The following is a 27730-nucleotide window of genomic DNA, read 5'->3' as shown; positions in this document are numbered from 1 at the left end:
TTATTGTCTTTTTGATAATTGGTCATCTAAATGTCATTTACTAGGAAAGTCATGTAAAGAATCCATTTTGCCCATCGCTAAGAACAACAGCAATAACAACTATAATTTTTTGAGTGTTCGCTTGATACCAGATGTTGTGCCAAATGCTTTACCTACCCATGATCTCATGTCATCTTTCATGATTAATGGGAACTTCTGATGCCACCATTAATAAATAAACCTCCTGGGGCTCCTGGGTGGCTCAGTCAGTTAAGTGTCCGACTTTGGCTCAGGTCATGATCTCATGGCTTGTGAGTTCGAGCCCCACGTCAAGTTCTGTGCTGACAGCTCAGAGCCTGGAGCCTGCTTTGGATTCTGTGTCTCTATCTCTCTCTCTGCCTCTCCCCTGATCTCTCTCTCAAAAATAATTGCTTCCTTCATCTCCTTGTGTTGTTGGTTTCCGTGACTTTAATAAAATCATTCCTGGGATGCCTGGGTGACTCACTCGGTTAAGCGTCCAACTCTTGATTTTGGCTCAGGTCATGATCTTACGGTTTGTGAGTTCAAGCCCCACATCAGGCTCTGTGCTGGCAGCATAGAGCCTGCTTGGATTGTCTCTCTTTCTCCCTTTCTTGGCCCTCCCCCCACCTCCATTCATACTGTCTCTCTGAAAATAAATAAATAAACTTAAAAAAATTAAAATAATTTCTGAAAAGGAAGGTTCTTTGCTTTGATGCAGCAGGTGTTAACTGGATCATTCTGTGTTTTCCCAGACTGTGCAAGGCTCTGCAGGGTATATGGTGAGGGCCATTCTTCTGCTTTTTCCTTGCTCTTTATTTTACCCCAAACTCATGAAGTCACATTAGATTGGGGACTGCCTGTTGATGGATGTGTCCCATGTTCTCCCCAAACTAGTTTCTTCCGTCACTTCCATTCAATTTTAACGTAATGATAGAACTGACACCTCTTTTCTCCCCTTTGAAGAGGATGTACTTTCCACTGCTTGGAAGAAACCAGTTGTTAACTTATAGTCACTGGAAGAAACCAGTTGTTAACTTACAGTTAAACTTTTAACCATCTGTTTTAAAACATACCCAGGATTTGTTTTAATCACATGTGGTTAGACACACAGACACAGAATGACTGTCATGATGGAAGTGTATATGCACAGATCCCTAGAAACAGAAGGCATGCCACGCCATGCCCCATGGGGCTACATGGGGAAGCACCAGGGTCGGTCAGGAGGCAGAAGGAGAGTGAAGGGGAAGTGCAGGTAAAAGTCTTTATTGTGGTTTCACCAGGAAGGAATGGATGAGGTGGGGTGAGTAGGCTTAGGATTGACTACTTTGAATCATTTCAGTGGACTCCAAGGTGTGGGGACTGCACAACTGGAATGATTAGGCTCTGGGTTGATTTAGGGCAGCAGTCAACATGTGAGAGCTTGATAAAGGAGGTAGTCGGGAGTATGGGTTCTGGATTGGTTGGTTTGCATAGGAAGGGTGTGTTCTCAGGCAAGTAGTTTGCTGTGTCTAAGAATTCGCTAGCCCTGAGAGTCATCAAGGACCCAGATGTCAGAAAATCAAGAATATAGAAAAAAAGAAAATATAATCACCATTCTTTAAAATATTTACCCAAGAGGGGCGCCTGGGTGACTCGGTTGGTTGGGCATCAGACTTCGGCTCAGGTCATGATCTCGAGGTTCATGAGTTCTGTGCTGATAGCTCAGAGCCTGGAGCCTGCTTCGGATTCTGTGTCTCCCTTTCTCTCTGCCCCTCCCCTGCTCGCGTTCTATCTCTCAAAAATAAATAAACATTAAAAAAATTATTTTCAATAAAAAATCAAATAAAATATTTACCCAAGAGATAATAAACTTGTGTGTCTGGCCCCTGCACTTCTGGAGCTGGTGCAGTACTTGAGCCACTGCTGTGTACACGGTGGGCCCTCAATTAGTGTTTGTTCGATAAGTGCTGAATGAATGCTCCAACCTGGTGCCTGCAATATACAGAAGTGCCTACAGAGTTTCTCTGCCCTCAAGGAGTATACAGTCTAGTTGGAGGAAGAAACACATAAATGCATATATTATAACATAATTGCCATAAGGAAATCTGTAATTATCTTCAAAACTACTCCTCCTAGAGTCCCCGTGGCTAGAGAATGACCTCTTGGTCTATCCAGCCATTTAAGCCAGAACGTGAATGATCCTAGCTCCTCTCGCGTCTCCACCCCACTCCCAACAGCGCCCCCAGCCATCAAGTTTTGCTCATTCTCCCTTCTAAATCTATCACCAGGTTTGTCCCTGCTTCTCCATCTTACTGACTGTGAGAGAGACGCCACGTGGCCGCGCTGAGGGAAAACCACTGCCGTCCAGCTTTCTTACACACCCTCCTAGAGCCTCCCGGAGTCAGAGCGGGTGGGACGCCCCCATCCCGGCTGTGCTCTGTTCCGCAGCAGGGCCCCAGCACTAATTCGGAGCAGCTGCGCCCCCGTGGCTACTGGGCATCTGGGAGGGGAACAGCATGGGAGGGGCGCCTGGCGGGGGTGAGGCGTGAGCCCTCCACCCACTGGGGCTTAACCACCACCCAGAGAGTCTCTTTCAAAATGTTCTCATCCCTAGAAACCGCTGTCTCTGGCAGGGGCCCAGAGCCAGCACAAGGCCAGAGACAATTTTGAGGTTCCCCGGTCCTCCCACCTCCTCTTAGTGTGTCCCCTTCCAGAGGGGCCTGGTGCCCGCTGACTGTGCTGGCAGCCCCTCTGTGTCACTCGGTCACGTGGGTGGAAGGTAAAGGTGGCTCCCCCTGTTGGTATTTGTGCCGGAAAAGAGCATGGGGAGGAGCACAAGGCGTAGCATAAAGTGATGACTTTCTACAAGAGTCGGGAACCTGTTGGTTCATGGAGGACATCTGTGTGTGCCCCAGAGCACAGTTACAATTTGTTCCTCCACTTTTCCAGCCGGGGCTAGGAGAACACGCCCGGGGGAAGAAGGTTGGTGGCCAGAGACTGCAGTCCAGCTTCCACTGTCTGGGTGTGCAAACTCTGACTGAGGTTCAGAGGCCTAAAAGGAAGGTGTATGTGTTTTTGGGGGCTGTTACAACAAGACATCAGACTGAGAGGCCTAAACAACACATATTTATTCTCTCACGGTTCTGGAGGCTCGTAGTTCAAGATCAGGATGTCAGCAGGTTCAGTTTCTCCTGAGGCCTCTCTCCTTGGTTTGCAGATGGCTGCCTCCTTATGTGTCCTCTCATTGCCTTTTCCCTGTGCGTGCATGTCCCCAGTGTCTCTCTGTGTGTCTAAATTGCCTCTTCTGAGGATGCCAGGCATATTGTAATCCATTAGGGCTCACCCTAACGACCTCATTTTAGCTAAATCATCTCATTAAAGGCCCTACTTCCACATACACTCACGTTCTGAGTTATTAGAAGTTAGGGCTTCCACATGTGAATTTGGGGAGGACACAATTCAGCCCGTAGCAGAAGGCTAGCACGGTGGCAGAAACTTAGAACTGCAGTTCTCAAAAACGTTCAGGTAGCCAAGAATGGCGTTCGTTCCGAACAATGTTGAACCAGTGGATTCCATTATATGAACTAAGAACAACTTCACTGACAGAACATAGGATGTTGTGTTAAGAGTGCAATCTAAACTCCCAGTGAACAAAATGAGCGTGGGGAAGGGAAAAATTGTTAACTAAGCAGACTAGCAGTTTTGAGTTTTTGCTGCAATAGTTGCTTACTTGCTCAATTACTGTTTCATCCACTGCACTTGCTGACAAAACAGGAGCAGGTGCCAGAGTTTTGTGAACTTTCTGAGTGAAAACCTGAAACTGACAAAATTCCATGTACTGAATACATTTTCTGTATGTTTTTGGAAAAACGCTCTATTGTTCAGTTTTAGCAATGGAAACATCATCAATATTCCAGAGGCACATATTTTGGGAAGCCCCATTCTTATGTGTCTTCTGTAGTTAGTCAGAAGACTTATGGGACAAATAACACTTTTTAATGATCACTGAAAGGGGATTTAAGAGGCTAATTATTTGCAGTCTGGCTTCTCCATCGATCTTTTCATTTATTCAACATAATTGATTAAGCACCTTCAGTAACGTTTAAATCAGGGACACCTGGGTGGCTCAGTCGGTTAAGTGTCCGACTTCAGCTCAGGTCACGATCTCATTGTTCATGAGTTTGAGCCCCACATCTGGCTGTCTGCTGTCAGTACAGAGCCCACTTCAGATCCTCTGTCCCTCTCTCTCTCTGCCCCTTCCCTGCTGGTTCTCTCTCTCTCTCTCTCTCTCTCTCTCTCAAAATAAATAAACTTAAAAAAATAATGTTTAAGTTAATATTCTGATAGGTGAAAAGGGATGTGCATAACACTGTGTAGACAGTAGTGATAGGGAAGTGATGAGAAGCCACCCTTGCCTTGAGGACCTCATGCTATCTGTTAAGAATTTTGGCTGTAAACACCACAATGCATTCTGGCTGGTTTAAATCAGGGAAGCAATTTGTTAAAGAAGTTATAGCAGAGAAAGAACCAGCTTGGAAGCAAAGTAGCCAGTCTGGGCAATGCACTGCTCCAGTGGCAACCCTTTTGCCCCTATTGGTGCCTGGGTACCAATGCTTGACATTGAGCACAAGACACTCCTGGAAGATTCCCTGCTGCTGCTGTCTCTGAGAGTTGGATGTCTGCAGCTGCCTGTGCCCGAATGACTTGACGAGGCAACCGCTGCTTCATGCTTCTTACATCTGATTGGCAAGAGAAGCTTAGAAAGCAGGTTTCTGCCTTCCACCTTAAAGATGTGTGGAATCAAGAGATGGGAAATTCTGCAAACACAGGAAAGGTGTCAAAAAGCATTGGGAAGACAAAAAAGCGTGGCAGATGTCTACTCTAAGCTTCTAGTCTAATGGAGGAAACAGATGTATATTCAAAAATTAGTGGGAATAGTGTTACAACTAAGATGGCAATGATGGAGACCATAAAAGGAGTTGTTAACAGCCTGGAATGGTCAGGGAAGGCTTCCTGGAGGAGGTGAACTCATCTTGATGGATGAAGCAAAAGGGGGGCAAGCTTGGGGCTAAATTAAAAACAAGGACCCTTGCTGTCTTGCTTTAAACGTGCCTTCACAGTAAGTGTGCCAGACTTAATAAATGGAAACTGATGAAACAAAAAGAAAAGGCAGATTGGAATCAGAATGCATTAGTGGAGGACTCATGTGAGAGCTGGCTGGGAAATGCTCAGGGCATCCCGCGTGGGGCTGCCTGCATAATCGACTTGGCTCCTGTCCTTTTCCCTCCCAGCTCCACTCCCTTCAGATGTCCTAATAGGTTATGGCTTCCAGGAGGAAACATGCTGTGCATTTTCAGAAGGGTTTTTGGAAATACAAAGCCTGACTCTTTTTTCTTTCTTAAAAAATAATGTTATTGTAAAAGTAATAAGAAAAGTGTAGAGTGGAAAGTGCAAGTTCTTTCAATAACTACCATTTATGTATTTATATAGTATCTTTTTTAAAATCTCAAATGCGGGGTGCCTGGGTGGCTCAGTCGGTTAAGCATCCGACTTCGGCTCAGGTCATGATCTCGTGGTCCGTGAGCTCGAGCCCCGCATCGTGCTCTGTGCTGACAGCTCAGAGCCTGGAGCCTGTTTCAGATTCTGTGTCTCCCTCTCTCTCTGACCCTCCCCCGTTCATGCTCTGTCTCTCCCTGTCTCAAAAATAAATAAACGTTAAAAAAAAATTTAAAAAAAAATCTCAAATGCAATCAACTTACATTACACCTGCTTTACAATACTTCCCTCCCCATTTTCCATATCTTAGATTTCTTAAAAAGTGAGTCTTAGATGTATTTGGTTAATAAATATTTCTTAATCACGAGGAGGTGAAGAGTAAGTCTGTTTTTAAGGCTGACGTTAGTTTTGAGAGTTGAAATACAGGGCCCTGCTCCTCCCCAAATCTGTTTCTCCTGCATTTTCCCACCTGGGTAAATGGTATCACGCAGTGATTGCCGTTGTGCAGGAACTTTGCCACCAGCCTTCATTCCTCCCTCTACCACCCCACAACTTTCCATCAGCAAGTACTGCTGTCTCTTCCTCCACATTCACCTTCGCCCTGCCGCCGTCCCCACACAAGGCATCTTCGTCTCCTGCCTGGACTAAGGTTTCCTGAGCAGGTTTTCTCCAGTCCATTCTTCTCACTGTAGCCAAATGATATTTCAGAACAGAAGTGTCTGTTATATAAAACTTTCCAGAGCTGGCTCCCTGTTGCTCTCGGATAAAATTCAATGTCTTACAAGTTATGGCTACTGACCACGCTGCACCCCATTCTCCTTCCTCCCGCCATCAGCCATGCCCTTAGGTTGGGTTTCCGACACAGGACCCATACCCCCAACCGCTCCCCGCCCCCACCCCCCCATCCTCTCCACTCTAGGGAGCTGGTTTCTTATCTTTTAGGTCTCCGCTTACATGGCACTTCCTCCAAGTGCATTCCCCTGATTTTTTGTCTAAATAATGCTCCTTCCAACCTGGTATTTTCTTATTGCGGTTTCCTGTTTATTTCTCTTCTGGCACTTAACACAGTCATCTATATTTTTCTGGTTTACTTATCATTATCACTCCCCCTAAAATCTGAGTTCTGAGGAGGTGGGATCTTATCTGCCTTGTTGGCACTGTATCCACAGCCTCTGGCTCAGAGTGTTCAATACATGTTTCATGAGGGAATGAAGCAGTCTAGGACCTTCCAGCCCTCTGCCAGACCTCTTCCAACTCTGCCTTTGAGGCGCTCTCTCTCCATTCCTGGGAGGTTACCATCAGCCTCAAATTTATACCAGGCTGCCCCCAACACACACACACCTGCCGCAGACACTGGGGAATTCTCAGGCTTTGTGCTTCTCTTATCCCATGCTCGGTGATGGCGGCCAAACACGGATGACCCACATTTCATCCTCCCACGTCTTAGTGAGGCCAGCCCATCCCCCAGGTCTTTGCTGCCTGCTGTGTGAGTAGTAGATGATAAAACAGGCTCCCGTGGGCCTCCCCTGCAGGTGTGTGAGAGACTGGAAAGCACTCTGAATTTGGAGGCAGCTCAGCTTTGGAGACCTACCCCTCCCCTCTCTATGTAACTGGGAAACTCACTGTATCCTGAGCTTCCCTTTCCTCATGTATAGAATATGAGCAGAGGTCCTTGTTCTAGGCTTCTTACAGGGCCAGTGAGTGATGTTTGTGCATGTCTGTTGCCAGTTGTAAGTGTGTTATAGTAGGACTTTGTCCAGCACGAGTAGGCTGTCATTGAGAATGAGGAGCGTAGACTTGGAGAAGAGAAAGCCAGATCAAACCAGTTGACTGGACAAAGTTCCCGTCCCCTTCAGTGGATTGAGAGTACCTCTTAAAATCACGGTGTGCAGGGAAAGCAGGGACCTGGTCCTGTACACTCACCTATGGTACAAAGCACTGGTTTGGCCAACAAAAATATTCACCATTCTAATAGTAAAGAGCCAAATGAGAGCTTCCTAGCAAACAATAGACAATGAGTCAAGAGTCAATAAACTTGGGCTGTATTTCTTCACTTTGGTGAGATGTCATTTGGGCCTTTCTGAGAGTAAGGTTAGTTGAAATTCTTCCTTCCAATACTGTCTCTCACAGTGAATACGCAAGCCTGCACTCAATGAAGCCAAGGCTCTTGCTATAAAATCAACCAAGAAATGGTCTCTGACCACCTATGGGCATCTGCTACAGTCACAAGGAAATCTGAGATTCTGTCTCTGCCCCTTTAAGGCAAAGTTTCTCAACCACAGCACTACTGACATTTTGGGTGGGATAATTCTTTGTGTTTCTAGAAGGGGTCTGTCCTGGTGTTGAAGGATGCTTAGCAGCCTCCTCTGGCCTCTATCCACTAGATGCCAGGAGCACGACAACACTGTCTGCCACAGATACTTATGACAGCCAAATATGTCTCTAGACATTGCCAAATGTCCCCTGGGGGCAAAATCCCTCTTCAGAACCACTACCATAAGGGAAAGAATTGTCCAGTAAATGGGATGGACATAAAGAATTCTAAAGGTAAGTATACTTTAAGCTAAATGTGAACCATGAATGTATTTATGCAAGTTACCTGGCTGTCTGGGTGTTGAAGGGCACTTGATTTTCAACATGGTAAGTCTTAATAGTGGTGGGACAAACATGGTCCTTGGCCCCACCTGATATGATGCTTCTTTATAGCTTTTATCTGGCCTAGGAATATTCAGGGATTTACATGCTGCTTGGTTGCAGAGATTAGTTTGTCTTAATAAAGTCAATGTCTGTGACATCGAACTTCATTTATAAAATGACTAATAACCAGTTTGTTGGGAGGATTGAGCTAGTTCATGTGGCATTCTCAGGCTCCAATTTATAGGTATCTTTTTGAATTATTATTAAATAATTTCTCAACGTTTTTTATTTATTTTTGGGACAGAGAGAGACAGAACATGAACGGGGGAGGGGCAGAGAGAGAGGGAGACACAGAATCGGAAACAGGCTCCAGGCTCCGAGCCATCAGCCCAGAGCCCGACGCGGGGCTCGAACTCACGGACCGCGAGATCGTGACCTGGCTGAAGTCGGACGCTTAACCGACTGCGCCACCCAGGCACCCCAAATAATTTCTCTGTCCTATGGTATTTATATTATAGCTGTTCTGCAATGTGCATCTTCCATGCTCTGTTAATTTGATCTGCATCCCATTTGATGCTCACAGTGCACCATCGGTGACATGATGCATGATGCCCATTTTACAGATAGAAGAAGTGAGGCTTGGAAAGGTTTAGCATCTTGTCAGGGTCCCACAGCCTGTAGAGGGTGGGGAAAGTATTTGGGCTCTCATTGTTCCACTTTCAAGGACTACACTGGAAGGAATGAGAGCTTGGGAGTTCAAGGTCTGTCCCCAACCTTTTTCTTCCATCTGTCAACTTAAGAGCAATCTTAAGGTTGTTTTCAATATACTTGGCTTCTCCACCCAAAGGGATTACACCTTCCAAGATGACAAAGAGTGTATCTTGTAACTCTTTCTATCTTAAGGGTCATACACAGAGTGGATGCTTAATATATATTTGCTGTTTTATTTTTCTTAACTCCTGTGTACTTTTAGCAAGACTTAATTGAGGAGGAGTAAAAATTCTTCATGTCTCCTAAGGAATGGAAATTTGTCTTACAAGTTAGCTCCAGGGATAAATTATTTCTTCTTTACCCTCTAATTTTGGATACCACGAGGAGTAGCTGTTTTGACAAGAGGAATTGAATAGCGTTGCTACATTTCACATATATCAGTTGCTCTTTCTGCAGAACCTGATGGTATTACCTGTGAGGGATGGATGCATGTGATTCTGACTTCAAGTTCATCTCTGGTTAGCTGGGGCACAGGAGAGGGTCAGCCCTCTTTTCTGTTGTAAGGAGGACAATTCAGCCAAGGAAGAGAGAACTACTCAGAGAGCCAAGCCACCAATAGGGGTGTGTGTTTCTCTGTCACTGTGTGCCTGTGCACGTGTGTGTGTGTGTGTGTGTGTGTGTGTGTGTGTGTGTGTCTGTGTCTATGTCTGTGTGTTTGTGTGAGAAAGGAAGTTTGGGTTGGAGTGGGGGAGAAATCTCTACCTGGTGAATGGCTGAGGGGTCCTCCCACTCAACAGACCTCAGGGATTAGTGTTAGTGGTGTTGACATGTTATAACATTTTAAAACCCAAGAATGTCTTGGTTATCTGGGTTACATTGTTTTTGCTCTCAAATGAAAAAGGAGCTTTTGGGGGTGGATATTTGTTGATGAGTCTCACGGCCAAGCTAACTGCTGGATCTGTCTAAATGATACCATTGATTTCAAGGCCTTCAAACACTGTTGTGTCCTCTGGAGGTTGTGTATATCCTAATAAATTTAGAGTGAGTTCCTTGCTTTATTTCCAGGTTAGGGGAAAACACTACTCCAGCCTTGGTTTGGCCTCTCAGAGTGTTTTCAAGCTTAAAATTCTTGGCCTTTTGACTTGCAAGTGGTTGATTTACATCCTGAGAGCCTTTTCAGTGTGGCTAGTGTTTTTGTTGATTTTGTTCTAGTTGTTTTATTTTAAATTTCCAAATCCAGGAAATTGCTATGGCATGCCTAGTTAAGAGGCCCGGAGTGAAGGGGCCCCCATATTTTCCTGGCAAGTTTTCCATTCATCTGTTGATGGATACTTGGGTTGTTTCTACCTTTTGGCTGTTGTGAATAGTGCTGTGAACACTCATGTGTAAGTATTTGTTTGAATTCCTGTTTTCAGTCCTTTGGAGTATACACTTATGAGTCAAATTACTCAATCATATGATAATTCTGCATTTAACATTGTGAGGGCTCAGCATTGGTTTTGATGATTTAGCTCCTGATTTACTGTTGGGACCATTAGAGGGGCTTTGCTAGACTCGTGGAATCTGATTGTTCAAAAGAACCTTAAAGATCATTTAATATAGCTTCTCACCCATCTCAAGAAGTCTGACTACAGGGAACATCACTGAAGCCTCTCTGCCCCCTCCATGCATAATTCTGGAGCAGAGTGGTACCTACCTCCCAAGAATGGCCAGTTTTGGCCAGTGCCATCTGTCGGCTTGCCCTAGCTCTACACTATAAAGAAGTTTTGTTTGTTTGCTGGTTTTTTAACCTGCAATCCATATACTCCTGGGATTTATCCACAGATGAACTTTGGTGTGGAGAAGTGGGAGAAAAGTTTATAACTGTCATTGCTCTTTAAAGGATTCCTGGGGGCACCTGGGTGGCTCACTCGGTTAAGCATCTGACTTTGGCTCAGGTCAAGACTCTCCATTCCCAAGTTCAAGCCCCCCATCAGGCTCTGTGTTGACATCTCAGAGCCTGGAGTCTGCTTCTGATTCTGTGTCTCCTTCTCCCTTTCTCTTCCCCTCCTCCATTCGTGCTTCTCTCTCTCTCAAAAATAAATAAACATTAAAAAAAAGAAAAAAAGAAGGATTCCTGAACCACTGTTCTGGAGTGACCCAATAATGCCATCTCTTTCTTCTACCCATGATCCTTCAGAAGTTTGCTGGCTGACCGTTGCTTGATTGACAGCTGCCCTCTACTCACCTCTGCTCTCTAGATGCAAAGATCAGCAAAGGATGATGTTTTCCCAAACACCCACCTATAAGAGGACAGAGCCCAGGGTGGAAGGCTGTGCAGAAGGAGCTGAGAGGCTGAAGAGCATGCCAGGTCCCTGGTGTGGGCCCCACTGCCTGTGACCTTGGTCACCTGTGGTTTACTGCAGATGCATAAAGAATTTGCTAAGAGATTGTTTTGCTTGGAGAGAAAGCCATTTCTGAAAAAGCTGAGAAAGTCCTTGAAAGTTCCACAGTTTATAATGTTGGTAGGGTGGAGAAAATATCATGATTAGCTCTTTTTTAAAATAAACTTGTTATTAAAATATAATGTACATAAAGAAAGTGTACAATTGTAAGAGTACATTCTATGTGATGCTATTCATATAATATATAATAACAGAATGTATCTATGGTATTAAAAGTCAGGATATTGGTTACCTCCTGGTGGGTTGTACCTAGAAAAGAACACAAGGGGTGCCCCTGAGGCTGATTATGTCCCAATTTTTGATGGGAACAACTCCTTGTGATTTAACAGAATCCTAAATAGTATTTAGTATGCACCAAACTGAGAATAGAAAAATCCTGGGGTTAATGTGGTTCAGACAGCTAAGCCTGCTATTTGGGGATACCCATACCCTTGGTTTCTGTCTTCCTGGCATCCTTTCCCCTCTCTTGCTTTGGAGCATGCCCTTTCTTCTCATTCTCAATCCACATGTCTCGCGTGGTCTGTTACTCGATGGCTCTAGGAGCTGGGACATAACTCAGAGGCTGGTAAATGATAATAGGTGCATGATCCAAGTCAGACCATGAGACTCCATCCTGGGACTTCTGCTAGAGCCACTGGAAAGAGACACATGCCCTCAGCTGAGGTTTCTAAGCCTGTAGGACATAAACTTGGGCTGCTGGTGTCCATCTTTGCTACCATGCACAGAGTGCCAACTGGAAATGATGCCAGCATGGAAGGCAGAGAAATCAAGATTCCTGGTGACAAGCATTTATGGATCCAGCCATATTGACAGCTATCTCCATTCCCCATGGACTTTTCATTTATATGAGTCAATAAATTCCCCTTGCTGCTTCTGTTCTTCAGATTGAATTTCTATCGTTTGTCTCCATTGGTTCTACTGTTGAAACAGATTTGCGTCTCCGGTGATCAAAACCATTAGATCTACCTGTCCAAATTTGACTTCTGCCACTGTGGCACACAGTCTCTCTGTGAGCCCCTGTGAGTGCAGTGACAGCTCCAGATTGTGAGGGTTGGGGGTGGAGAGATTGGGGGAACTTTAGGAATAGTTGTTGGAGTGGAGGGATGGGCTGAAGGGGACTTGTTCTGAAGTTGTTTGCTCACACAGCATTTTTGTCTAGTGTGCTTATTTGGGATGGCCAGGGGGGTGCTTATTGCTGTTACTGGGTGCCTGCTTCTTTCCATCCTCCTGGTACTTGGCTAATGATGCCCTTTTCTGTCTATAAGACAGAAGTACAAGAGATGAGATCACATAGCTTGGTGGAGTTTATCAACCTGCTGGAGATAAACAAGAATGGCCCAACAATGACCTTCTATTACCCATTTTATACAAACTCTGTATTTTAAAATATTCCAACCTATAAAGTGCAGAAGGGAATGCTAAGGTGGCAGTTTTTGGAATAAAGTTGTTAAGGTGGTCCTATCTGGGGGGTCAGAGAAAGGCACTAAATTAGAACCATCTAAATCAGAGGCATACCTAATCATACTTTGTGTTTTGCCACATAGATTTTCAGCTATTCGCTGGTTGGAAAATATTCTTCAATAAAACATTTAATGATTAATGATAACTTTATAAGTAAACGAAAGAATATCATAAAATAATAAGTTTATTTGTTTTTGGCTTATTTTCCTATCACTGCTTATGTTCTTTTTTTAAAAAAATTTTTTAATGTTTATTTACTTTTGAGAGAGACAGAATGCAAGTGGGGGAGGGACAGAGACAGAGGGAGACACACAATCTGAAGCAGGCTCCAGGCTCTGTGCTGACAGCTCGATATGGGGCTCGAACTCATGAACCATGAGATCATGACGTGAGCCAAAGTCGGACGCTTCACTGACTGAGCCAACCAGATGCCCCTCACTGCTTATGTTCTGTCTGAAAGTCCATGCAGGGCTAGTGGGCAACCTCAGTGTGTCAGGGAGTCTGTTTCAGTTCATGGCTGTGAGTAGCCCTTTGGTAAATATATTGATTTGACCTAATTTGATGCTAGTTCTTTGCACTGAATGCTACATGTCTAACAGTAGCCATATAGCCTTGTCTCAACTTGACATTCAACCCTTTGACTCATTTTCTCACCCGGAGGCGAACAACTACAATATAAGGGACTTTTACAAGGTCCGTAGGAAAAAATATTTTAGATCTCAAAATTACTTACGAATATAGAACCATATACTCTCTTATCACTGAGAAGACGTTTATAGAGATGACCCCTGGTTCAGTCACCACATTTTTATCAGAGAGCAAAAATGTTTTGCTTAGTCAGTGGCAGAATAAGGCTAGACTCCAGGTCTCTGGTGCTGCCTAACCCACAGGTGTGCCCACTTACACCTTGGGACTGAGAGAGACTTGGCCACGTCCTAGAACTTCGAGACAACCTACTTACTGTTAGAAGAGGGGAGATGGAGTCAGAAGAAGGTCCTGGTGCTGCGCAGAGTTCACGCAAATGTACGTCCTTTGTATGTCTCTTTAGCTTCTAATAGATGCATAATGGAGACAGGAATAGCCACTGGTCACTTGACAGTTTCATTTTTAGAAGTTGTTACAAATTCCTCTTCCCATTATGTGGCTTACAGGGGTGGCTGAGATAATGCAAATGTGACTTTTAGGTTTCATTTCTTTTCTCTCCCTTCCTCTGGTGGAAAGGCTAGAGCGCAGTGGTTTCCAGAAGTAAAATGTGCCAGGAATTTATAGCTGGATAAATCTGCTTTTGAACCATACCATGACCACCGGCATTAAAATTAGCACTTCCTGAGGGCCTTTTACAGGCCAAGCGTTCCGAATTTTCACAAGACCCTTATGAGGCAGACATTACTATTTGGCCCTACTTTTCTGATGAGGAAACTGAGGTTCAGAGAGGTTAATTGATCGGCCCTGTTCTGCCTGACTGTATGCACAAGCCTCATTCACTGTGGAAGACCACAGGCCTCGAGAACAGCAATGAAAATGGACATTTTTGGAATGTTAGATTGCAAGGTATGACATCTATGATGGATTTAGATCATGGGATTTTCCCCCAGATCATTTCGTTTCAGAGATCTGATGCTAATTTCCACATGTCTGCACATTCTGATAACAGAAGCTCCCTGCAGTAAGTGAAAATTGTGAGGCTCCTCAGACAGATTTTGGGGGCAGACGTGTGTCCTTGCTCAGGGGCACCTTTAATGCTGTCTGGGGTGTGTTGTGTGTGCTGGGCTTGTCAGCGTGGGGAGCGCAGCTGATAGCGGGAAGCTTCTGGAGGCTTTGGCGATGGATCCCGGGGAGAGGGCACAGGGCAGCACGGTTCTCCTCCCAGTCTTGTTCTGCGCTTTCTAAAAATACTCCTGACAAACAGCTAATGGGCATTTTGGCCACACGGCTCTGAGCTGCTGCTGCCATTTGGAATGGGGCGTTTCTCTTTCAGACCTGCTCATCCTGATGTGTATATGATTGGGGTAGACCCGGCTGTGTCGTGTCCTGGAACTTCACCACGGCCTGCTCACAGGGGCCTTTAAAAAACAATAAAGACCCTTCTTCCCTCTTTTAGCAAGTGTTGTGTGTTCGTTTAACGAAGTGAAATGAGATGAAAGCTTCTTTGGGAAGAACCCAGCTGTAGCCATTGGCCAAGTATTGTTTAGTGATACACAAGGCCAGGGGGCCCCATCTCTCCAGAAGAGACCTGGTTTCTGAAATTGAGGAAGACTAAGGGGGCAGAAGTTTTTCAAAATTATATAATTGCTATGTAAATTGCCACAACCTTTTTGGAAAGCATGTTGACAATATGTAGATAGAGCCTCAAAGTGGGCCCCTGTCACCCTGTAATTACTTTTCTATAGATACCTTTTGAAGAACTAACTGGAAATAGGGTCAATTTTGTATTCATCGGAGCATCATTTAGGATAGTAAAAAAAAAAAAAAAAAAGGGCCATAGCCTAAATTCCCGACAATAGAATTAGTAAAATAAATTATGGTGATCCATTTTCACAGGATTGCACAGTTATTTAAATGTCAGTCGTTGAAGAATTGTAATGATATGGTAAAATGTTTAAGATAAAGCAAGTGAAAATCCAAGCTTAAAAACTGCATATGGAGTGTGACCTCAATCAAGTACAAAATACTACAGGTATATGTGTGTGTGTGCACACACACACTTTGGGAAAGACTGGAGAAAGTGTCCAAAATTGTGGCTGTCTCTGATTGGTGAGATTGTGGGTGACTTTATTCTCTTTGTGTATTTCTCTATTTTGTCCATTTTTGGACAATGAAACAGATTCGGTTAAGAGTCACGATTTTTTTTTCTTTTTTTTTTTAAAGAAAGTTTCTTCCTGAAGGTTTTCTTACGGGTCTTGTACATAGGCGTCCATTGCTTCATAGTGAATTGGAACTGGGGCCTGCCTGTCGGGACAGCGGTGAGTTTTAGTCTGTGGAGGTAAACAAGAGGCTGGACGTAAGTGAAATCAAAGAGAAAACTGAACTTGCAATCAGAATAGTCAAGTTCTCACCCTGACTTTTCTCTCTTATGAGCTGAGAGCCTTGGGGAAACCATTAGGTATTCCCAAGTCCTCTCCTCATCCGGGTCTCTTCAGAAGGGGTGGATCTGCCTGTGCCAGTTCTAGGCAAGGCTTTGAACCACTCCCATGCTTGTGTGGATGTTTCCATGGTGTTTGTTCTTCTTTGCAGTGTTTCGTTCTCATTCTTGTGCTGTCTCCAGCGCTCCCCCCAAGGATAACTGCTCTGTGGAAAGGATCTAGTTCATTCTTTCAAACCCGTATTTATTAAATGCAAGGAGCATTGACTGGTAAATACTTAACCCATGGCCCTGCCTATGGATGGTTACGTTTTCATGAGGAAGGGGAACAACTGTAAATCAAAGGATGGCTGTCTCTCCAGCAAACTGTGGAGTGGGGCTCTCTGACCCGTGTGGTGGAGCTCAAGGGAGGTCGACTTTGTTCCATGTTGAGTCTTGGCCCTCTGCCTGTGAACAGGTATGTTTGTGGGGAGGACATGCATCCTCTCTAGGCCTTCATGGATTCTTCATGCATGCATCAGAAATAATAATACTTCCTTTAAGGAATATTGTGAAAAGTAAAACCACACAAGTGAAATGGACAAAGTGCAAGGCAGAGGTTGCCCACTAGAAGGGCATGGGCTAAAACTCATTGCAGATGGTTTTTTTTGGGTTTGCTGAGTGGTTAGTTTTTATTTTTTAAAGATTGAACTTATCTGTACTTAAAGAGATTTTATGGGACTCCTGGGTGGCTCAGTTGGTTAAGCATCAGACTCTTGATCTTGGCTCAGGTCATGGTCTCACAGTTCATGAGTTTGAGTCCCATGTCGGGATAGTGTGGAGCCTGCTTGGTATTCTCTCTCTCCCTCTCTATATGCCCCTCCCCCACTCATGCTCGCTCACTTTCTCTCTCTTATTCAATAAATAAACTTTACAAAAAAATCAAGAGATTTCACATTTTGGAGTGTGGATTTTTTTTTTTTTTTTTTTTATTGGCTGTGCCCTGGAAGTCTGGCACCAGTCTGCTGGAGCTCACTGGTAGCTGTTCACTGTCACAGGAGCCCATGCCTCAGCAGCCACCATGTCCCAGCCATACTTCCATCCCTCCATAGCAGGAGGGGGGAGTAATGTTGCAGGACTGGGGGTTTTGAAGGCAGAATGTCCTACCCTGAGTCTCTGCTCTACCATTTGCTGGTTATGTGTCTTTGGCCACCTGGTAAACTTGCACAGCCTCAACTTTCTGGGGCCTCTCTTTCTTCATCTAAGTGGGATAATACTTGTATCTTCTTAGAGGATTGTGGCAAGGACTAAGTGAAAAAATGCATGTGAAACACTTAGAACAATGCATGGTGCACAGAGATGCTTGATGAGGTTTACCTGCTTGGTCTCTGAAGGCATTTGACTTATCAACTTCTGCTGGAAGATGTGAACCAAATAATATTGTGTCTATTACTTATCTACCTATCTATCCATCCTGTAATTTCTGTGCTATATGTTATTTTGTAGTTCTGCATGAAAAAGTAGGATTCTAAATAAATTTAAAACCTCTTCTAAATATTCTTTTAGGTTACCTAGTCTATCCTTCCTTTTGGAGGATGTTATCTGCTCTCTTTTCACGTTGGTGAGTTTTGCCATGCCATCCATTGATCTTGACCTCCTGTGAGTCTACGTAACATGCTTTCATGCTTGATTTTATTCTATTGCTAGTTGTTCCCTGTCTTTTATCTTTAACCAGAGTTTGAATTCTGTCATATTTTTCTGTTCCTGTATCCTGCATAATACCTAGCATAATAAATTGCTCATGGAATGCATGGCTGAAGTTATTGCTAGGAAAAGGTGAATAGCTCTTCTGAAGGCAGGCCTGGTGGCATCCACGTTCTTACAGGACAAATTTTTCATTGTAACAACATTACCTGTCCCTTCATTCTTCCGTCTGTCTATCCTCAGCAAGCACTTGTAGAGTGCCCACTCTGTCAGATTCTCAGCTGGGAGATTGATGCCTCAGATACTGAGGAAATGAAGGAAACATGCCTCATGGAAGAACATAAAAGGCCAGGCATCCATGATGTGAAGTTTGCTAACCCAGACAATGACTTCTCATTCTGAGACGCTAGTGGGTAAGAGAATATAATCAATATTTCCAGGCTCAAGTGACATCAAATGTGTAGTTTTTCTGTCCTAGTCTTTTTTTCCCCTTGATTGTGACTATTTTGTAACCACAGGCGCAAGCAACTTCTTACGTCTGTTGTAACAGCATTCATTATACACAGCTGACCTCCAAAGTCCATGAAACTGGGTTTGTCTGGAACTTTCTGAGGTAGTTACTTTCTTTTCTTTTTTTCCTTTCCTTTTTTCTTTCTTTCTTTCTTTCTTTCTTTCTTTCTTTCTTTCTTTCTCCTATCTTTATTAATTTCTTTCTTTCTTTCTTTCTTTCTTTCTTTCTTTCTTTCTTTCTTTTTTTCTTGGTAGTTACTTTCTAAAGAATTTATAGGTGGAATTTTTTTTTCTTCCCACAATTGAACCACAAAGCATGGACCTTTTGAGGGCTATGACTTGGTTTTTGGCTTCACCTTGCTCTAAAGTGGTTTCCATTTCTAAGTCACACTCATGTACTGAAAATTATATCAGTTCCTTGAGATTTGGACAGAATTGTTAGTTTGGGTCTTTTAAAATCAGGGTGGGACATGCCTCACCCATGTTTACTGGCCATTAACAGGAGGGTCAAGAGTGGGCCTGCCACATCCTCATTAGCCAAAAAGTCCTTTCTGTCACAGTTAGTGTCCAAGAGAGGGTCTTAATTCACTTTAAAAATAAAAAGGAAAGAAAATTACTTGCTTAAAGAGCACCTTTTGATATTCTTATCATTTGAATGAGTCATATCTTTTTTCTTTTGACATTTATTCTCTTTGGTATTATCATGATGCTAATTCTAAAAAAGGAGAGAGATATTTTCCCTTTATAGTTTGAACAGGAAAGAATCTTATTGTAAAAAATACTGTATTCTCTTTTTCCTTTCTTTGTGTGTATAATTATTGAGGCTAGGGATATATTCAAATTATTTCAGAGGGTTTTAGTGAACTTACTAAAATTTTAATTGCTAAAAAATTCTACTCTTGGTAGGCTAAGAAGTTCTGTGTTAGTGTGGGTCACTTCTTTCTTTCTTTTTTTTTTAAAGTTTATTTACTTTTGAGAGAGAGAGGGAGAGGGAGAGGGAGAGAGAGCAAAAGCAGGGGAGGGGCAGAGAGAGAGAGAGAGAGAATCTGAAGCAGGCTCCAGACTCTGAGTTGTCAGCTCAGAGCCTGACATGGGGTTCAAAACCACTAACCGTGAGATCACGACCTGAGCCAAAGTAGGATGCTTAACCGACTGAGCCACCCAGGCACCCCTCCTGTGGGTCACTTCTGTCCCTCACCCCCTCTGTGCCTGGGGTACTCCCAGGTCTGCCTGTCAGGCTTTACAAGGTCACTGGAGAGAGGGGAAGGAGCACTCTGGGTAAGCTCATTGATTGCCCTTGTCCCCACCTTCATAATTCAAATGAACAAACAGATATTAGTGTCCCATGGATGCCCATTGCCTTTCGTCTCTCTAGTACTTGTGCTCAGTATCATTTTTAATGTTTTGTTTTAAAGTAAATTTTTCATATTAACAAAGAAATTTGTGTTATTTTAGAAAAATCAGAACATATGAATAGACCAAAAGGGGAATAAAGGACAGTAATCTCACTTGCAAATAAAATCTGTGTGTATATGCATGCATTCATGCATGTGTGTGTGGCAAGAGAGAGATAAAGATGGAGATAGAGATAGAAACAGAAAGAACTAGACTTTAATCTCTGCCTGTTCGGTTCACTGTTATCCTTCCAGCATCTAGAATAGTGCTTGATACACAGTAGGTGCTCAATAAATATTTGCAGAAGGAAAATAAATGGATTCAGTGGACCTTCAAAGTCTCCCTCCTCTAGGAAGTTCTTACACACCACCTGGAGAGACCTCCTTTTTCAGGTCTCACTAAACATACAGTCAAAACCACCTTCAATCACTTTTTCACTGCGCATACCTACCTCTTACCTCTACACACTGCCACGCTCATTGGAGTCTTGTCCATTCCTGGAGAAGTGTGCCATTAGCCTTTTAGTGTTTGTGTTTTAGTACCTTTACTCTCTTTGGAGAAAATGAGTACTTTGTAATATCAATTTTTTTCTGTTTCAAGTTATACTTTTGTTCCCATGTCCTATCTTAGTGAAAATTTTCATTTTCTGGTGTAATGTTCATTGTGTACTTTTGTAGGAAGGTGTTCCCTAATCCATGTAAATGATTTTTTTTTTTTACTATCAAGAACTAGACAGTCTGTTCTAGGAAACTGCATGTTAAATTTCAGCAGAATTTGTCTGAATTGTGCCTTTTACCATTGCCAAAATCTGGGAGGGAAAAAAAAATAAAACAAAAACTAGTGAAATTTGATCCATAAAGCCAAGTGGAGGGCCTAGCATTATAGCAAGCCACTGCATAGATTGTCCTTTAGAGCAACATAAAGTGACCAAATATGGGCTCAAAATAGAACTATGGGGCTCTAGCTGGTTTGGACTGCTTGGAAGTCAGGGACCTTTGGTTACATTCTGGGCATCCTGGGTAGGAGTCATTGCCAATCCTCAAAGAAATAAGAGAGTAGTATTGGCTTTGGCTAAGACAAATGCCTAGGTGCAGCTGGGACAAGGCCCTATGGCTTTGTATTCATGGTCTCAGGAAGCTGAAACTCTTAATATGAGTGGCTTCCTAAACAGATGAGATATTGGCCAACAAAGACAAATCAGTATCAACTTATCAGTCAACTCATTTTCTTGGCTGTCTAGAAGGTTGTCTTAAGAAGATTTTATGGCTTTCTCTCGGATCAGTGGGAAAGAGAGCTCTTTGTGGTCCATTAACAATGTCTGTCAAGGGGATGGTAATAGGAATGGGACAGGTGGGCTGGCTGTTTGCCATCCTTGGCAGAGAAAGTAATTGTGCTCAAAAATGGTATTTTAAATTATCACCCTTGGAGAAAGAAGTTATAAAGGGCCCTGTGACAGGATGACCATATGTTTGTTTTGTTTTGTTTTGTTTATCAAATTAGGATACTTTTGAGAGCGAAAGGGAGTGCTATTACCCTAGGAGTAAACTAGGACCTATGACACTTTGTTCATTGCAGATAACCCTCAAATGGAAAGATATTCCCTCCTGTATGTACTCACCCTGAATTTCAGGGGCTACTTGAGCAAGATCTCCCTTTCTACTGTGCTCTGTGCTATTTCCAGGGAGCCCTTAGATTAGGGTGTGTTTGTCTGAACTCTCCAACCTGACAAAGAGTCCTACCTCAACACACTTGGTGTGCAGAGGGGCTCACAGTGAGAGCTCCACAGCTTGGTGACTTTTCTGGTGATGCTGGCAGACTTCTAGGGCATGTTCAATGCTGGCTTCTGCTCCCCCTGATGGCAGAACCACCAAATCCATCTCCCAGGGTTGCCTTCCCACTCCCTGTGGTGTGAATAACAATGCAACCCAAAAACTCAGCCCCAGAAGCCTGCGCCAAAGACATGCTGGCCATCATTCCGTACCCCAGAGCTGAGTGTTCACACCACAGCCTGCATGCCATGAATGAATGATGGTAGAAGTCTGTTTACTGAGCATGAGAGAGTTGGGATTCCTTAGGTATGTTACTTTTTTTCTTTATCAACAGTCTAGATCTTTTATTCCCAAGAAGGCCTCCCCTTCCTTAAGATTCCCATGAATAAATTTAGGTGGTGGGGGTCTGAATTTCAAATGATGCAGTGGGTGGCTGATTCTTGACTGCAGAGATTCCTTCTGGAAATGGCTGGTCAGCTCTATTCGTGGTAAGCTGGTTGACTTTGCTCAGACAAGCCACCTGGGAGAGCTAGGCCTATTTCCCAGAGTGAGAATCAAGCTTTTGATCAGACAAGTAAGGTCCTTGTCCTGCCACAACATCTTCATTTTTTTGCTTTGTTGCTGTTGTTTAGTTGCCAATATGACCTGAGTCAGAAGACTGGGATTTTAAACCTGACTTTGTCACAAATGATCTGTGTGACTGTGGACACATCACTTCCCCTCCCCCACCCCTTTCTTCCTCTGTGAAATGGACGGTGGACCAGATCAATGGCCATCAAACTGTTGTAGACATGGTTCCCCATTTTCAAAACATAACATATATTCCTAACATAGAGAACCAAAACTGCTCTGATTGAAGCCAAAATAAAGCCCAGAGTGCACAGGGCTTATGGCTCTTCCCCTTACTCCTGGCCTTGACCCTGGGGATGCTCTTCACAGGGGGCTGTGGGTCTTTCTGACTCCTCCTGGCGGGAGAATCTGTGATGTTTCTCTCCTGTTGCCTGCCTTCTGGCCATCTTTCTGGGTACGCTGTTCCCTGCTTGTAGGCATCCCTGGCAGGGGGTGGGTGGGGAAATTAAAAGGAGATGAAATTTAAATCTCTCCCCTTTGCTGCTCGTCAGCAGTTCTGATGACACGCTTGGTTAGGGTAGAGGTTGAAACCATAGACTTAAAGGTTTTAGGTTATCTGTGCATTGCAATTCTAGGTTTTACGTTATCTGTGCATGTAATTCCAGCGCCGCTGGGCTCTCTGCTCCAGGAATGTCTGCTGTGGGTTGCCTGTCCTATTCTGTGTCTCTCTCCAGCACTGCCTCTAAGACAGTGGTGCTCAGGCCTGGAATAGCATTCAGAATAACCCTGATCTTGGGAGGCACCAACCCCTCAGCACTTAATGCAGTCCTAAGCAAGCAAGGTAGAAGTGACTTTGTTGACTCTATTGTATACAGGACCCTTCATTTATATTCTCTCTCTCTTTTTTAAGTTTGTTTATTTATTTTGAGAGGGACAGAGAGAAAGGGTGAGAGAGAATCACACACAGACTCTGTGCTGCCAGCATGGAGCCTGATGCAGGGCTCAAACCCATGAACTGTGAGATCATGACCCGAACCTAAACCAAGAGTCGGATGCTTAACTGACCGAGCTACCCAGACACCTCAATTTATTTTCTCTTTTTAACTCCTCCCACAACTCTGTGAGGTGGGGTTTACTGTTTTTTAGCTGTTCAGCTTTTCAGCTTTTCTGGCTCCTGGTGGAAATGAATACACCTTGAGTAGCAGGAGTGATGTTTTCTCCCTTGGCTTAGATCAGTGACACCAAGTAGGTCCACTTATGTTTGTTTCTTTTCCATGAGTAGAATAGGTGAGTGGATGAGAAAACGAAGCTCAGAGGGGTCTATCTCTGAGCTCTATCTCAATCATGTCTGGCTGATTCAAGAATAAAGAAGGCGACAGTGTGATTCCAACGTCATCATCTTGCTGCCCCCTGCATTCCCTTGAGTGTCCCTGGATTGCCCCACGGGCTTTCTCCACCCTCAGGATTCCCCAGACTTAGCTCCCGGGTTCCCCTTCTGGCAGAGGTTCTCAGCTGCATAAGAGTATAAGACTTACTTAGAAAATTGGCATCCTGCTCTGATGTCGTTTATCTTTAGGATTACAGGATTCTCAGCAGAGTGGTTCCCAAACCTGTTAGAGATACAGGACCTGGATCAGGATTTCTGGAGATGGAGTGCTGTTCATCAGGTGATTTTTAAAGCGACCAGCTCTTGGAAACCATGGCAGCTGGTCCTGCTCTTCCTTTGTAGCTTCATCTTCGGCTGAAAGCCACCCCCCTCCCCCGCCCCACCCTGGAACTGACCATTAGGCTCACCTGGGCCAGTTTGCCCTCTCTAGCCCCTGTTACCCCAGATCCCACTTCTATACTCCAGCCCCTGCTACCCTAGATCCCACCTCTATACTTTGGGCCATGGCTTTTCTCCCACCTGAAAAAGCCTTTGGTCCTGTCTGCCTTTATCTCTATTGCAGGTGGGCAGGTGGCTCTTGGAGCCCAGCTCATCCTCGATTTGCCTCCCTTGGTTCAACCATTTCCTCCTTTTCTGAACTCTGCTGGCTCATGTGGGCAGGGCCCAACAGATTCGCCCCTAATTCTGTCATTCAGCAAATAGTGAGCAGTTGTGATGTGCCAAACACTTGTCCATATGCAGGGGACACTACAGTGGACAAAGTAGACAAAGACCCTATCCCCATGGTCGCTGGTCCTGGTGTGTTGCTAGCCCTAGTGGTTGCTGGGCACTTGGGAGGCACTCGGTAAATATCTGAATGACCATGGCTGGAGTGAAGAGAGAGAGTAGGGTGGCAGATGAGGGGAAGAGGTGGTCAGGGGTAAGGTTATGCAGCCCTTGGAAAGCTCTGTGATGACTTCAGATTCTATTCCAAGTATAATGGGATGCTATTTGGTGCTCTAAGTAGAAGAGTGGAATGATAAACCTGACCTTCCCTCCCGTGTGGGGAATCAACTCTAGGGGATTAGGGCAGAAGCAAGGAGACCAGTGGGGAGGCTCTCACAGCAGTCCAGATCTAGGGTACTTGGGCTGAGATGATGACATTGGTGCTGAGAATGAGAAGAGTTTAGACTCAGGATGCATTCTGAGAGCAGAGACTGTGGGTTTTGAGGATGGATGCGATGGGAAATCAAATCTGAATTCCAAGGCTTTTTACATAAGCAACTGGCTAGACAGATGATGCTAAACCCACATGGCTACTAATTTTCTGCTTGTCAGTTTCCTTTTGATGAAGGCAGGGACCCTGCCACATACAGGGGCATCCCCCAGCAGGGGCCTGGGTCCCAGTTGGTGCTGCGCTAAATAACAGCCTCCACCAGCAGCTAGCACTGCCAATTGGTAATATAGAGCCTGAACCCCATTCTGTGGCATCAGCATCTGTGGGGGTGGTTTGGGTGTTCCTGTTGCAAAAGACTGTGAGGGTGGCCCCTCTGCATCATTCATTTGTCATCGGGGAGTTAAGATCCCACTTCTGTCTCTGCAGGAGTTGGGCTAAGGGAGGAGGTGGGAACAGAACCCAGAAGTTGAACAACCCAACTCCTCTCTTTCCAAGTTTATACACATTTGGGGGAGGGTTACTCCTTGTTCCCTATATACTCCTGGTGCCTGGAGCCTTTGCAAATGCTCACCTTGTGCTTGCTGATCTCTCTTGCTTTCCTTCTTCACTTTTCAAAATACCACCCTTCCTGGAAGCCCATTCCAAATGCTGTTTCTTCCATGTAGCTCTTCCTGAAGTCCCAGCCAGATGTGGTTTCTGCCTCTTCTGAACCCCATAGTGGTTTATGCCTTTCTCATGACATCATATTCTCCAGGGTTTTGCCCAGTCTTTTGAGCTGGAATGCCCACAGTGAAGTGATGGGCCTTAATTATCTTTGAGTCCCTCCCCCAAGGCCCAGTGCGGTCTCTTGAACCCAGTAGACACTTGATAAATATCATTCAAATTGAAACTGACTTTCTTTATGACCGATACTTTCAGCAGCTGCAGAATACTTGTCTCCTGAAGGAGATTTGGGATAGGAATCAATCAAATATCTAAGATATGTCAGATGGAGAACACAAATAAATGAAGTGGGACAAGTGGAAGAAAATTTTTGATAGAGATGCCATTGTAAGGATGATTCCACTCTTTTGTAACCATTTATGAGATGATAGGATGCACAGGTTCTGTGTCAGAAGGCAGTGGATGGTTCTAGATTGTCATTGCCACAGCGTTCCTGGATAGTCTGATTTGTCAAGAGAAGCTGCAAGTCCAGGCTTTTTACATGGAGAATCCTAATTTCTAGATGTTAGCCAGTGATTCTTCCCACCACCACCCGCCCCCCTCCAGCCAGCACTGTAGGGAGAGCCTGGCTGCTAGCTCAGGACCTCTGATTTACACGTCAGGCTTTCCCCCTCTGAGTGAAGTAAGTAAATTTATTTTGAAATCTCCAGGAAATCTAGCTGCTGTTTGGTAAAAGGAGGATGTTTGCATTTTGTTTTTATTCTCTAGCATTTGCTTTCCATTGTTCTGCTTCTCTCTGAGTGGGAACCCCAGGGTTATGATTATTAATTTGTGCTTGAATCCCAGCTTCATGTGGCATAAGCGCTTCTGTAGCTTGCCTTGAACTCTGTGTAACGGGCTTTTTATTTTCCTCCAGGAGTGGTTTAAATGGAGGCTGCAGTCTTCTGCAAAGCGTAATTGGTTTTAAATTGTAGGTTTAATAATAATGATGCTGGGCTTAATGCAGTACCTTTCAGCCTCTGCTGGCTGCCCTTGGCAACCAGTCACTCATCGACCTGCATGCTGTCCTCAGGAGGGGACAGCTGTTAGGGACTTGAGGCCCCCCCCCCCACCCCACTCTGCCCCATCCTGATATGGACCACAGGGATGAGGGGCTCCAATGTCCCCTGAAGCCATGGGCCACTGGAGGAAAGGGAGGCCTAGGGACATCCCTTTGTGCCAAGCCTGGGGGCTCCAAGGCTGGACTTTCAAGGCTCTAGGATGTGGTTGTTTTTTTGTTTTTTTGTTTTTTTTTCTGTTCTCTTTCTTCACCTTTGGGTCGCCCAGCAGCTTATTAGTAATTCTATTGGAAGAAGAGCAGAGGAACTCAAATTCCACAATTCGGCTTCTGTATGGATGGTTTAATTGAGAGGCTGTGTTAACTTAATTGGTTATCATCAGGCTTCTGCCTTCTTTCTGTATTTTAAGTAACTTGTTCTCATTTTCTCTTACCATGGCCAATAGCGCATGCCTTTAAAAAATTAAATCTTGTACTTTGGTCTCTCCAAGTGAAAAGAGCTCTGGTTCAGCAGTCAGAGAGCCTGGATTCTGATTATGACTCTTTCTGGAATGATCTGAAGAGACTTAAACGGGATACTTACCTCTCCTGGCCTCATTTCCACACTGGATAGATGAGTAGGTTAAATTACAAAATCGCTAGTCTCTTCCAGTGTTTGCAATGGATGACTTAAGTGTTTCTGTGAAATGACACCAAACTCCTCCTTGAACAACATTTGGAGTGTTTCAAAAGTCAATAAAAATACCAATCTACATATGTTATACAACAGACTAACTGAGGCTTGGACAAGTGAGGGCTTGTTCAGCAAAAACTCAGCATTATGTTATAAAAAGCGCAGAGAAGGATGTTGGTGTTGTGTGATGTGGGGCATCCTGCTTGAAAATTACAGGCAATGCAGTCAATGACAGGGTAGCGGCATCCACAGCCGCCCTTTGGAGGTTTCCCAGGCTCCACCCTCTGGACAAACCACAGACGTTCAGAACCTGTGGTCTAGTTCATCATCCATGACAAGCAACAACTCCTTATTTGTGTTGGGTTATGAACTGCCTCGTTTCGACTACCGTTTCTGGATGTTTTTGTTTTTGTTTTCATTGTAGATGGGAGCAAATTATGACATGAGAAGAATGAGTTGGGGTAGAAACGGAAATATTAAGCCTGAAGAAGTTTCTTTGGACTGGAAGTCTACAATGGCCATTTGACCAGCATTTTGGAGGAAGTGGTGCTCGCAGAGTTTGAAGGTAGCAAACATAGGATACCCTGTTTTGTGCAAATGCCGCCTACAGTGAAGCTGATCAGACAGCTGCATTCTGTTTCCCTCTTTCCTCTTATGAGCACTCTTGGCTCCTGAAGGTGCCAAGTGCATGCATCACTAGACTTTAGATGTTTATCTCTCTCTCTCTCTCTCTTGTTAACCTCTAGGTGATGTGTTGTGTGTTTTGCAGGGGAAAATGGACAACGGAAGTTAACAGATTTTATTCCCTCAGTGTAAACCTTCTTAAAAAGGACTGAACCTAATGTGAATGATAGCTTCTTTGGGAAGGGAAGCTGTGCCCCCCCGCCCCTTTCCAGAAATGATTTGCCAATCTCTCTGTGAAATGGAGTAGCAGCTTCTGAGTGGCAGATATTAGCAGTGGCTAAGATAGCCTGAGCGGTCTGTGCAGTGAGGGAGAAGAGGGGGAAGACAGGCAGAACAGGCAGGAATACCCACTGCTCTTAAGAATTCAAAGTGT

General features: G+C 44.3%; 1 protein-coding gene across 1 annotated transcript in view; it reads left to right on the top strand.

Annotated features, from left to right (window-relative positions):
- Nucleotides 1-27730, top strand: part of PDZD2 (PDZ domain containing 2) — a 363661-nt gene that overhangs the window by 60136 nt on the left and 275795 nt on the right. The window contains exon 2 of the mRNA XM_049648230.1: nt 27098-27238. The gene's annotated coding sequence lies outside the window, so the exon portion shown is untranslated. The remainder of the gene's footprint in view (nt 1-27097; nt 27239-27730) is intronic.

The sequence above is a fragment of the Panthera uncia genome (genome assembly GCF_023721935.1).
Source record: "Panthera uncia isolate 11264 chromosome A1 unlocalized genomic scaffold, Puncia_PCG_1.0 HiC_scaffold_17, whole genome shotgun sequence".
NCBI lineage: Eukaryota > Metazoa > Chordata > Mammalia > Carnivora > Felidae > Panthera > Panthera uncia.
Note: the sequence above shows the minus strand (reverse complement) of the source record. Positions and strands in the feature narration are given on the sequence as shown.